We start from the raw sequence: 12,750 nt of genomic DNA on the forward strand, positions 1-12,750 counted from the left end.
TAACATACGGTTCCATTGTTAAAATCTTTCATGCTTCGACACGTGGAAAAGCAATATTGCTTATGAATATAACTGGAGTTTTTTCCCAACAAGAAACCGTTATTTCAACACCTCGACACTTGTTTCGATCCCCACGTGATCATCTTCAAGAGGAAGATCAAACAAATCATACTAACAAAGCTATCCTTATTTATACTATATGTAGATACCTGGTCTAGGTAGCTGCGTCTTGAATGTCTTGAATTATTTTACAATTTGCCTCATCTACTTATCTGGAGCGTCTGAAGTATCAGCTACTTGTGTTCTACGGATTTTGAAAGCCTACAAATTCCATCCTTTCGAAATTAGTTCAGGAATTAAACGAAGCTGATCCTGATCGTCTTTTTCAGTTTTGTGAGATGTTCAGCGAGAAATTGACCAATAACCTAAACCTATTATGTAATACATGTTTTTCAGACGAAAGTTATTTCATGTTTAATGGTGAAGTGAATAGACATAAGTTGTCCTCACTGAAGCGATGTGAATCCTAATTTAGTGATGAAAACACAAACTCCCCAAAAATTGAATGTCTGAACCGGCATTCTTGGTAATCATATTGTTGGACCATTCCTCATTGAAGGTAATCTCAATGGACACATGCTTAAATCTATTACAAGACTGTGTAGATCCTATGATTACACAAATTTCAGAAAATGATGACAATGAAATAACATTCCAGCAGGATGGTGCACCCCCACATTTTGATGTGTCCACATGTGATGTGGACAAAAGTTTTCCAATGCGTTGGATCGGCAGAAGGAGTCCAGTGGAGTGGCCAGCTAGATCACCATGATTTTACATCGATGGATTTCTTTCTGTGAGAACACCTGAAGTGGGAAGTGTACTCTACTAAGCCAACATATCTAGAAAACCTGTGACAGAGAATTTTTCGGGAATGCCGATTGCTGCTTTCTAGAGTAGACTGTATTGTATGGAACTGGGTGGAGATCATTTTGAACAATTTATCCATTGATTTTGTTTCCACTGATATTATATGTTATTCATTTCACCATTAAAATGAACGACAGCAAATTTTTTGTTTTTTTCTTAAATAAAACGTTCTAAATTAAATTTCTCAATAACGAATGAACAAATTTCTAAAAAAAATCACAAAAGTAATAGAGGGACGAAAGACCTTTCAGATGATGTACCAGTCGACCCCCATGCCATTGAAAAAATAGGGGGGGTATTTGCTGTCTGCAATGGGGGGTGAAGTTTTGGGTATGTTATTTACACATACTTTTCCAAGGCCTTCGACAGGCTTGACCATGGCATTCTACTGATCAAACTAGTAGCCTTTGGGTTATCTCCATCCTTAGTCGCACCCTTTCAGTCCTATATACAGGATCGAAAACAATATGTTCAAATCTACCGAATATAGTACTTCTTCCGGTGTTCCACAAGGTTCAAATCTGGGACCGTTGCTCTTCAATATATTCATTAATGATATTGCAGATGCTATAGATGTGTATTTCCTTTTATATGCCGATGATTAAAAACTATACTGCCTCGTTGAGAAAATAGATTATTGTGCAAACCTCTCAGCATAACTTGTCACTGATCCCGGATAAATGTAAGGTCATGTCCTACAGTTTGAAAACGAATATCTTGATCTTTGATTATTCAATAGAAAACGTTTCCCTGGTGAGACCAGAAACATTTACTGATCTTGGCGTCACATTTGACACTGCACATCATCATTTAATAGGCATATCGATAATGTTGTAACCTCCTCCTGTCGTCTATACGGATTTATTGACGTAACAGTAGTGATTTCAAAGAAACTTAGACCTTAAAAACTTTATTCTATGCTTTCATAAGATCAAAGTTAGAATACGCCTCAATTGTGTGGAGCTCTTTTTATCAATATCACATTGACAGAATAGAAGCAATTCAACGACGATTTTTAAAACTGCTAAGCCTAAAAACTGATGGCATTTATCCTCCAATAGGAACAACCCACTCTGAATTGCTACAAAAGCATACCTTTTGCAGTCTCGAAAAAAGGCGCGAATATTATAGTGTTGCACTAACCTATAAAATTATCAAAAGCATAGTTGACTGCCCAACATTACTGAAAAAGTTTAATATGTGCATTCCTAGAAACTGTTCCAGATACCCGAGTACTTTCTATATAAAAACAGCTCACACAAATGTTCTGGAGAATTCCCCGATCCATTCCATGTGTAAAGCAAAATTCTGTTAGCGATAATTTAGATATATTTAGTTGCAAATTGTCAAATATAAAATCCCACTTTCTAAAATAGTTGTTTTATCACCTATAATAAATATAAAATGTTTAGTCACTTGTTTGTGATGTATTTATTATACTCTGTTATTTCCTGCTCTGTAATTGGGCTATGTCCTGTAGAGTATTGTATTACAAATAAATAAATATCAGAATTAGTCCCCCTAGAATTAAAATTGACGTGTCTTTTGAAATTTTCGATTAAACGTTCGTTTCCGACACACAGGAGGGAGGTCAAGTTTACGTTGGAACGTAGATGTCATTCACAGAAAGACTACACAACATGTTTAAAGAAGAAATATCATTGATAGGTATATTTATCATACTGAAGTTAAACTTCTCGAAGTTTCGGGTTGAAAACACTCATTTTCAAAGTTTCATCAGTATCTAACATTTGAATTTTCAAAGACGACACTTGTCTCATGAAGACACAAGGTTACGACTTTATGTCAACGTTAAAAATTTAAAATCGGTTTTTCCGTTAACCAGCTGTCGCTGGTTGTGCGGGCTAAGGTTTAACGAGGTCCTACCTGTCAACGTGTGATTCCTAACGTATGCACAGATAGTCGATAATATTGAACATTAATGAAAAACAAATTTGTGTCGAGGAGAACAGAGAAAACAATATATTCGTCAGTGATTAGGGCCACATCAATAAAGACATGCAAGACGTGGGTACTGAACAAAAGTGGAATGGAAAACCAATTGGTAAAAGGAGTTGAGAACGGTACAATATGATTAACAGATAATGCTCGTCCGTCCGTCGAAAAACCAAAGGAAGACTTGAATAATGAAGTAGTCAAAAATGCAATTTACGAGTGGTTCATTTTCCAAGCCTTGTTTCGAGCAGATGTATATTCAGTTCCATTCGACCAGGTTCTTCCTTATAAAAAAGTTTATATATTCTAATTTAATTCTATTCACTCAGACTCTTGATCAGTCTATATATACTCTTTTCAAAAAAAACTGACGTGTCTTTCAGACCCAATCATATACCGACATCGTAATAGTCGCACATCAAACAAGCGTCCTCGATATCCCGCTCTAATAAACGCGCCGCAGGCTTCGAAACATCATCAGCATAAAAAAGGTATATTCAATCACAGGAGAAATGTCAAAAAAGCGATTGGCATTTGCCTCGCTCACGAACAGAGCGTATTATGTTCAAGGACGCCAATAAAAATGGCGATTGTCATGATTTGCATGATCGTGACATTTGATATATCTAACGGTACAAGACGCTAGGTATATATTGCAATTACATTGTTGAATTGAATCGGATAGCGAATCGAAAAGAGTTTCCAATGGGGTCTTACTAGCGATGTGGGTGAGGTGAATAATGAAAAAACGTAGAGACACCTGAAGTTCAGAGATGCTAGCAACGGTGAACTGAACTAATATAGGGTCTTCCAACAGATACTTCCGAACTTTGACAATTCATGACAGCCATCGTGTTGAAGCTACATCTGTCAAATTAGTTGTCATTAATTCAGTCTGTTTTGTCAAATCACCATGGACGCATATAGCATTCAACAACACGTGCAAATAACAAATTTTTCTTATCAAAATGAGTGGCTTACTCACATATGGCTCAAAATGTATGTATGATGAATCAATAGTTCATAACTATGCAACACGAAATAGACATTTGTTAACAATTCCAAAACATAAAAACATCGACATCGACAAGGAATCACTTGCATATAATGGCATAATATTATTCAATACGTTGCTTCAAGATATTTAAGATTTGTATATTATACTATTTAAAAAACAAATATAGGAGCTAATAACTAATAAGGGATATTACAGCATAGAAGAATTCTTAGAAAGGGATACACTGTTATGATGATTATTGCTTTCACTGCATTTCTTTCACCCTAGTTAATTTTATGTATATTTATGTATGTATATATATAGTCGTATGTGTATCTGTGTTTGTTTTATTTTTTATATATGTATATAGTTAAGTACCTGTCTTAAGTGTCCGATCTATGTTATACTGTGGACCGTTCACTGGTTAAGTAAATAGTCGACCAACACCCGTACGTCGACAAAACGCAAGATCTGACGAAAACTTCGCCACTGTATGTGAGAGTGTGCAGTAGAATCCGAGGCAGTCGATTTCGCGTCGCTCACATGAACTCGTCCTTTTGCAGACCACAACTTGGCGAATATCGCGTCGTGACTTAGAAATGCACCCGTGTGCTCGCTCGCTGAATGGACTCTGGAGCACTTGGCAACTGACCCTAATTTTCTTCGAACAATCATCTGCAGCCATGAGGCCCATTTCTGGATGAATAGGTCCATGGCCAATTTAGGATATTACACATGAGATCCAAGAGCGTCCAATCCGCCCTGAAAAAGTCACTGTTTGGTGTGGATTTTGGGCTGGCGTCATCATCGGTCCATATTTCTTTGAGTACAATGTTCACCAGGCTATTGCTGTCAACGGCGAGCATTATAGGTCGATGATTATCAACTACTTCTGGCCTGAATTGGACATCAACGACATGTGGTATCAACAGGACAACGCTACGTTTCACACCAGCTCATGCCACGTTGGATATTCTGTACATCTTCACTGAGAGCAGGAAGTTGAATATCTCAATGAGGATCTAGAAATAATTTCGAATTGGGGTGAAAGTTACCAATTTCAATTCAATGCCACAAAAACCCAGACAACGGTTTCCTCTAAAATGATAAATGTTTCCGAACCGGATATAATAATGTCAGGGCAGACAATTCCTCTTTATGCTTCGATAACTTTGTTGGGCGTTAAAATCGACACCAATATGACTTGCCACAATCATGTCGCTGGCATTGAAAGGCTGCTTCTCAAAAGTTTGGAACACTGTTTCGAACCAGAAAACTGTACACACCTCAGCAACTTTTGATGATCTATGATGCTCTGATCAGACCTTCTTTGGGCTATTATTGTTCTCATGTATGTAGCTCTGCCCACAAACATACCCTGAAGCTGCTGGATTCTATCCAGAAAAGAGCTATCCGCCTAATCGGAGACGCGAACATCACTTGCAAACTTGGTAGTCTGGAATATCGAAGAAAGGTTGGAGATTTGTCTCTCTTTCATAGATACTTTCACGGGTCGTTTTTGACTTGGCACATTTGATTCAATCAAGAGCTATACATATCAGAAATTCGCGACAAACTGTGGCTGCTCAGCATTTTGCGGGTCAACTCAGTACACCTCGGACTTCACTGTTTAAGAACTTTTTCATTTGGAGAACGGCGCTTATGTGGAATAAAATTCCTGAGAATGTTTTTCCAAATGGATTTAATCTCCATCGATTCAAATCCAATGTGAATCACTACTTTCGCACAGGCACTGCTCTATGAGCGCCTTAAGGATTTTTTGGTAGTGCTTGTGTTTGTCTTTAAAAGAAATCGAGAGATTTGGGGCATGGTCATCTCACATGGAGGTGATGTCTACTGGTCACTGAGATCGTGCGATGTGGCCCTTCCATGAGTAATACAACGTGGGATGAGGCAGCTCACAGGAACCACAAAATTACCATTGTCCCCCTTCTTTTAATACTAATAATGGGTCTTCATTCCCAAAATGATACAATAAACATTTGTGAATATTTACTGAAACGGGAAAGGCTGAAGATCAGTTGGTTGTATCAGAAGATGCAACTTCTGTTTTTCATCTTAGACCATCCCTCAGACAATGTCTGGCTTCATTGAGAAGTTTTCTTTTGTTAATTAAATACCTAAATTAGAGTTCTCACGAAAGAGACCACCTAGACTAAGCTCATTAGTATACATATCACACTTAGCAAGATGTTGAGTGTCGAAGTAAGTGGACTGTATTTCCTGTGATATGAATTCAAATGTTGTCATTTTGCGTAGTTTTAGTAAATTGAGAAAGCAAATATTTCATATTGAACCGAACTGTGCTTACCTTCAGACTTTCAGTGACATGTTCCGAATAATGTCGGTTTTCCGGTTTCAATTCCGGTTGGCAAAATTGCTCCTCTGAAGACATTTCACAGCAACACCCATCTCATGCATCGCTTGAGACGCTGGTCAAGCATTCGAACGACTCGTTTCTTCTCTCGCACTCCCGACAGTTTTTTTTATGGAATATCGTATACTGGGGGTACGCGATATGGTCACAAATGGAGGTCACAAATCGCGGTCCCAATAGTAAAAATTGAAAAAAAAATGCTTTCAAAAAACATCAGGATGAGAAAAATCAAAACAATGATATTGAATTGAAAGAGAAGTAAAGATGAAACACGGAATATTTATACCTGAAAAATTCCACAAGCATTTTGATCTTATTAGAAATCATCGCTTTCTAGATTTTGTCAGCAACACTTATTACGCCGAGAAATCCTTAAGCAGTGCTCCCAAACCCAAGAACTGCAACACTTTTTTGACGCGCGTTTCTTGGTGAAATGCACGTCAAAAAGAGTATTGTAGTTCTGGTGTTTAGGAGAAGTGTTTATATAAAAAAACTGTGAGTTGATTTTGTTTATTTTTCTTACAAAGCATTATCACTAGTATTCAACGTAGTGATTTTGTTTCGCGTCTAGAACAATTCAAATCTTTAAGCTCGCTGAAAAAAATATTTCGCTATTCTGACGAAATAAAATATGAGAATTTCTAAAATCCACACTTCAATCAAAGAGTATGCCACAAGAATATTGAATATTTTTTTTATTTGGTTTATCCTGAATAGTCCTTGGGAAATTTAGTAAAAGATCAAAATATCAACAGTCAGTATAATACTGTTTGTTTCATAATACGTTCAATTATGGATTCGGAAGAAATGTCCTACAAATCATGTAGAGTTATTCATAGAAACCAAGAAACCAAGAAGATACACTTACAAACAAAATTAAAGTTTCCTAGACCATTTAAATATTATTGGGTGCAAAAAAAATCGATGTGAAAAAGAAAATTTACCTTCTTGTTTTAACTTCAACAAAAGGCATTTAAATATACCAAGCATTCCAAACGAATTGAATCCTTTCAATATTAGCAATTGCTCGAATTTTCTAATGAATATTAATACAAATGAAAAGTAAATTTCATTACTTCGGAGTTCCATTGTCTGATATGATTCCACCATGATTCGAAATCCATGAAAGAACAAATGAAATTAGAATAGTTTAAATATCAATTATATCAAACAATTGAACGTGAAGTGAAAATATATAATCAAACGAATAAAAAAAATGAAGATACAAAATGAAATTGATCACAGAGTAAAAATGGATAACTGAGAAATGAAAGAAAAGTATAGAGAACTATCATAATGTATGCACAAAAAATGATGGTTTGAAAAAAAAAGAAATACAGAAAAAATGAAACAACGATGATGATTTTGTATTCCAAATTTAATGCTTTCACAGATTTGACGAATGACAACAATATTTCATCTTTTTTCTGTTATCAAAATTGTTCCAAAAATATAAAACTACTTGAGTACGAGAACGGACTTGAGTACGAGAACAAAATCATTGTTTCAATAATTTCACAATTCTACGAACTGGAAAACAAAGATGAAAGAAGAGATTATAAAATAGCAACAGACAAAAATCCCAACTTTTTCAAAGTTTCCAATGACATACACACTTTCTATTTACTCATAATGAACAATTACTCAACAAAAATGCAAAAACTTAATGAGGACAAAGCATTCGTTGCCCAACAGGTCACAACATTGCCCACGGAGAAATTGCTCTAGAAACGGTGGTATAATTATCTATTATATTACCCAATGCAATAAATTATCAGAAGCTTATAATTTCCTTCAACAGAATTATAGCGAAACATTACACCAAAAAAATATAGATGCAATGACTACAATTAGTCGAAGATGGATTCCTAACGTTGTTTCGGAACATTGTGTAGATACGATATCATAAATTGATATGAGAATCATTTCCTACTAGTAACCATACATCATACATGATTTGACTTAATTTTTTTAGGTCGCAGATTAAAATACGGAATCGATACTGCGTCATCGAAAAAAAAATCACTGTTCATGAAAAATGGAAGAGGTTTTAAATGATTGGATTAGATTCAACTTAAGAAACTTTTTTTTTTATTTACAAACTATCCGCATCAACCATCAAGGGTATTAGCGGTTTTACATAGTATTTTACAAAAGTTTTTACAATTTATGTAATATCTTTATGTCGGTTAAGAATGAGATCAGTGGTTGTGTATAACAGCTTTCCCCTAAGATGTCCTGGAGATTTTCCGCTAAGTTATGCTCCAGCTTTTCCGCACAGTACATTGGACACTCTACTAATATGTGTTTTACTGAGAGGTCTGTCTCGCATATATCGTAGGATGGTTTTTGTTTTCCAGTTATTAGATTTTTCTTGTTTCGATGAATCACAATCATTTTATAATTTATTCATACACTATCGATATTTTGCGCAATGTTTTGTTGTTTGTTGATGAAAATGTATTGCTCTTTTGGAAATTCAATCAAATTGTGGTATTTCCAATCATATAGGTGAAATAAAATAAAATAAAATAAACCAATTAGATCAACGTTACACTGATAATAATTTTCTAGATAAATTATCACGGACAACCCTCAGAAGGGTGTAACATAAGAACGTTAAAATATTCAAGTGACGTGTTCCTGAGAAAATTTTAAGAAAAAAAGTCTATATGAACTTGTGTCCGAAAACGCTTTGTTTCGGAGATACAGGGTGTTGAAATTGATTTTTTTTGTTCGCTTTTTGAAAATAACTCTTGCAAAAAAAATAGTTATTTGTACGAAATTCGGTAACCGGGGTTTATTGACGTGTGAAATCATAATTTCGTATTAATTTTCATGTAACATCTAGAGGGCGCTGCGTACGCTGTCATTATTTATTTCAAATAGCCCCAACTTTTTTGACAGTACACTTTTGGTTCTTTTCATGAAAAAAACTAATTCCCACCCCTTTTCCAAGTAAAAAAGTTACTCTTCCTCAACAACGCTATATCGATGCATATTTCATTATAGCCAAATTTGATTTTAATAATTTTTGTCACTCTCCGCTTGCAAATCAAGTCAATTAAATCGAATAGACTATGAACCTTTGTTTATAAAAATAGAAGTTCGCTGTCACATTTTTAACTATTAATTGACAAATACACGGTTCGGAGTTAATAAAGTGATTTTTTGGTACCATTCCCGACTTTACGAATGCCTAAATGGCTGATCAGGTTTTTGCATACGGCTTGGCTGACGGAAATTCAAGCGAGGCCAGACGCATCTATCAAGAAAGGTATCTCCAACGCATGACTCCTTGTGCAGCGACATTTGCGAATCTTTTCCGGTGACTTTCCGAATCTGGAAGCTTGGAAACAATTCTGCAGTAGGACGGCCACGGACTACAAGAACTGTAGAATTGGAGGAGGCGGTTCTCGAAGAAATTAGTAAACGTCCAGAGACAGTATACAGAATTTTAAAGGAACAGCAATTATATCCTTATAATATTCAGCGTGTCCAGGCACTTACGCTACGTGATTTCCAACCACGTACCTATCAAATATGCTCAATGGCTTCAAAGAAAGGTCAAACAACATTCGCAAATTTTATCGAAAATCCTCTTCACAGATGAGGCTAATTTTTCAAGATATAGTATTATGAACTTCCATAACAACCACATCTGGGCGGAAGATAACCCACATGCGATAACGTAAACTAATTTCCAAGACAGATTACCTTTTAATGTATAGGTAGGCATGATTGGGGATTATTTAATTGGGCCCTATTTTCTCCCCTTAAGTTCAAATGGTGATGCTAACCTACATTTTTTGGAACACGAGCTTCCCCAACTTATGGAAAATGTTCCCATTGGTCTCCGAAATCACTCTTGGTTTATGCAGCTCCTGCTCATTTTAGTGTCATAGCAAAACATTTTTTAGACATAGCATTTTCTCAACGATGGATAGGAAGAGGAGGCACTGAGCATTGGCCCCCGAGGTCACCGGACCACAATCCCGTCGATTTTTTCTTTTGGGGACACCTAAAATCACTAGTTTATGCTGGCCCAATTGAAAACGAGAAAATATTAGGGATCACATCATAGCTTGTTGCGAAACGATAAGAAACACTCCGGGCATTTTTCAACGGGTGCGGAATACTTGTATGAGGTGAGCAGAAGCTTGTATTACTGTTGGGACTCGTCATTTCGAACAGTTGTTGTGATAGTTGTTTCGTTCAATTGTTTTTTTTACAAACTCCGAAATGTAGCACTTTCTAATTGAATAATTATACATGACCATTTTTTTTTATTTCGAATGAATAAGCAGGTCGAAAATGCTCAGTTTAGAAGAAGTCTGTATGGGTATACTGCGTATAAAGTTTGATGAAAATAACTAAAATTGCAAAAAACCTATGACCTACCAAAAAACCTATCAAAAAACCTAAATTTCAACAATCTGTATTTCGAAAACGAATCATTCTTCGTTAAACATTTTAATGAAGAAAGTTGTTTATTTTGACGATATCCACCAAATACTTAGTTTTTGTAATGTTCTCAGCAACTTACTTAGCGCCCTAGGAGCTAAGTAATATGCATCGATATAGAAAATTGTAAATATCTCGAAAACGATCACCTCCAGCGTTATTGAGGAGGTTTACCTTTTTTACTTGGAAAAGGTGTGGGAATTAGGTTTTTTCATGAAAAGTACCAGAAGTTTACTGTCAAAAAAGTTAGGGCCATTTGAAATAAATAATGACAGCGTACGCAGAACCCTCTAGATGTTACATGAAAATTAATACGAAATTATAATTTCCCACATCAAAAAAACCTCGGGAACCAAACTTCTTGCATATAACTTATTTTTTGCAAGAGTTATTTTCAAAAAGAGAACAAAAAAATTCAATTTCAATACCCCGTATCTCCGAAACAAAGCATTTTCGGACACAAGTTCATATAGACTGTTTTTCTTAAAATTGTCTCAGGAATACGTCAATTGAATATTTCAACGTACTTATGTTACACCCTGTATAGACTTGTGCACCTTGTCAATCGCACAAATCAATTCAGTGCAGAGTGAAAGAAATTGTTGTTTGACACTGGAAGTCACAGCATTCTAGAAATGACTTCTGACTTTATGCCTCCCAACTGTCAACTACGAACTGCCTTTTAAATTACTGTTCCCGAGTAGAGAGGACTAGATCAGCCGGAAGAAGGAATTATTGAGAGCAGATAGTTGTTGGTTCACAGATGGATCAAAAACGCCTTCAGGTTCTAGTGCAGGTGTTTTCAGTCTCAGACACAGGACAGAGATATCAACCTTCCTATACGACTGTATTTCAAGCGGAAATTTACGCTTTTGAATTGTGTGCGGAGAGATTGAAAGAATCCAACATCATACACAAGTCAATAAAAATATTATCGGAAAGTCAAGCGGCGTTGGAAGCTCTTGGCTCCTACAGAGCAACGTGTAAATTGGTAACAAGTTGCTAAAAATGACTCTCCTCGATTTAACAGGCCATACTTGCCTTGAAGGCAATGAGGCTGCTGACTCCCTTGCAAAGGAGGGTGCTGCAAGCAGCTTCATCTGACCAGAATCTGTCAATGACATCGCTTTAGGCTTTGCCAAACAAAGATTGAACGCCTGGATGGCAAGAAGATTTATGGACTTCTGGCAGAATCTTCTAGGATTGGCTCACTCCAAGGCGTTTATTCACCGTTCGAAGCTTGATACCAAACAGTTGTTGGACTACAGTAGAGATGAACTACGATGTCTAACACGCCTTCTTACAGATCACTGTCATTTGAATCATCATATTTAGAGACTCGGACTGTCGAAAGACAGTATGTGTCGCCTCTGTTCGGGAAATGATGAAGCAGCAGAGCTCATGCTTGGTGCCTGCCCCACTGGGGACCCGAAAGACCACCCACCATACAAACTAATCGGCTTCGTTAAGAAGCTGGGTTTATTTGGTAGAGTGTGACTAGATATGAGCCACAATAAACCCTAACCCTTGGACCTAACCTAACCTTTCATCTTGATAGTCCAGTGGCATTTGAAAAAAACTGATATTGTGTGAAAATCCCGTGAATGATATGTGATTTGATTCCATTACAAATGTTTGGAATACAAACGGAATGATAAACGCAAAATCCAACGTGAATCACTACTTTCGCACAGGCACCGCTGTTAGAGCGTCTTAAGGATTTTTCTGAGGAGATTGTGTTTTGTTTTTAAAAAAATGTTGAACCACCAACCAGTTGAGGATTTATTTGATACCAAAAAGGAGGCATGCGGTGTATCAATATTGAGGCAATTTACTTGCACCCAGAATGAAGAAACAGAACATGAAGAAGTAGAATAAGGATAAGAAGAACAAGAAGAAGAGGAAGCAGAAGTACTCGTATTCGAGAATTATGAATCAGACGAAAAAATGTCCCTATTTTTTTAATTTACCCCACTTTTATCATTTTCAATCCTTGCCAATATCT

The sequence above is a fragment of the Leptinotarsa decemlineata genome, unplaced genomic scaffold (genome assembly GCF_025532065.1).
Source record: "Leptinotarsa decemlineata unplaced genomic scaffold, Ldec_3_MD MMD2_tig00000576_RagTag_RagTag, whole genome shotgun sequence".
NCBI lineage: Eukaryota > Metazoa > Arthropoda > Insecta > Coleoptera > Chrysomelidae > Leptinotarsa > Leptinotarsa decemlineata.